Genomic DNA, 1940 nt, shown 5'->3' with positions numbered 1-1940 from the left:
GTGCTGTCTGAGTGGGCGAGTAAATGCAACACACACACACACACACACACAAAACATGAGTCACAGTGCTGCAGTCCACTGTTCATCCTGTGTATTTGGAGCCACACTCGGAGCAGATATCTGGGAAAAGTAACATGCTTGCCTTAAAGTCAGTATCAACTTCAGAAGATTTCCAACTAAGCCTTTATTAAACTGTGCACGCTTCACCGAGATACTTTCCAGGGCCAAAAAAAATGTACACAAAATGAGCAAACCGGCCAGGACTGAGTTTCTAAAATGCGTTGTAACTCAGCGATACTTTAGAACATGACCGGAACAAGAAAAAAGCAAGAGCCTGATGATGAAACGATGGTTTGTAGTTGGTGTAACGTAAGTGAATGACAGGAACAATATGAATGAATGAATTGGGGACATGGAAGCATTTATTAACACCACATACACATTACAGCACAGTGAAATTGTTTTCTTCGCATAACCCAACTGATGTGGTTGGTGTCAGAGTGCAGGGGCAGCTATGATACAGTGCCCCTGGAGCAGCGAGGTTTAAAGGCCTTGCGTAAGGGCCCAACAGAGGCAGTTTGGTAGCGCTGGGGCATGAACACTGATGATCTGATCAACAACCCAGAGCCTTAACCACTTGGGCCAGTAAAAAAAAAAAGTCATTATCAAGGTCATCAGTATGTACAGTTATTGGACAACGGTCAACTTCGGTTCAGTTCAGTTTCATGTGCTTAGAGATTTTAACAGTGGACGTTGTCTTTAAGCAGATTTACAGAACATAAAGTGTTTATGAATGTTTATTTAATTTATCTCAGATGAATAAACCTGAGGTGACTGTGGTAACTCTTTTAGATGGTATGAGGGAGAAACCTTGAGAGGAACCTGACTCAAAAGTCAACCTCATCCTCATTTGGGTGACACTTGAGGGTGCTGTAGGAAACTCTTAACATTAAGTCCAATTCATGACAATTTTCAGGGGGGCACGGTGGCTTAGTGGTTAGCACGTTCGCCTCACACATCCAGGGTTGGGGGTTCGATTCCCGCCTCCACCTTGTGTGTGTGGAGTTTGCATGTTCTCCCCGTGCCTCAGGGGGTTTCCTCCAGGTACTCCGGTTTCCTCCCCCGGTCCAAAGACATGCATGGTAGGTTGATTGGCATCTCTGGAAAATTGCCTGTAGTGTGTGATTGTGTGAGTGAATGAGAGTGTGTGTGCCCTGCGATGGGTTGGCACTCTGTCCAGGGTGTATCCTGCCTTGATGCCCAATGACGCCTGAGATAGGCACAGGCTCCCCGTGACCCGAGGTAGTTCGGATAAGCGGTAGAAGATGAATGAATGACAATTTTCACTTATGCAACCTCAATCACAGTTGCTTTTATTCACAAATAAAAACCATTTCTATTTATTATTCGTTTTTATTTCAGCCAGTCTTTATTTCAGCTCGGTTGTGGACAGTCTTATAGGAATTAGCACACGGTTTTGTGTCGACTCGAACACATGCACGCATTATGGACTCCTTGGTTTTGTTCTCGTTTGTAATCTGTGTTTTGTGTGTTCCGTTTTCATCCACTCGAGACTGTTCAGACTGTACTAATGACGTGTTAGGGCTCCGTGTATAAGAAACAGGAAGAGATGGAGGAGGGAGAGAGAGCATGAGACAGACAGAGAGAGGGACAGAGGGAAACCTGTACACTACCATTCTCACTCTGTCATCCTTGTTCATTCCCTCTATCACACTAATCTTCTGTCTTTCCTCAGCTAACCCATACACCAATAACACCCCCCTTTTCACTTCTGTCAGCCTCTCACTATGGACTGTAAAAAAAAAAAAAAAGGATACTGTCAATCTTTCCTCCTTTTCTTTCTTCCTTTCAGAAGGTAATCGTCTGCTCTAGAAAGAATATTAATAATCTTGACTGGCTGTTAGGTAAAAAAGAGAGAC

The sequence above is a fragment of the Tachysurus vachellii genome, chromosome 18 (genome assembly GCF_030014155.1).
Source record: "Tachysurus vachellii isolate PV-2020 chromosome 18, HZAU_Pvac_v1, whole genome shotgun sequence".
Classification (NCBI taxonomy): domain Eukaryota; kingdom Metazoa; phylum Chordata; class Actinopteri; order Siluriformes; family Bagridae; genus Tachysurus; species Tachysurus vachellii.
The sequence above is the reverse complement of the archived record's forward strand: the minus strand, read 5'-3'. Positions refer to the sequence as shown.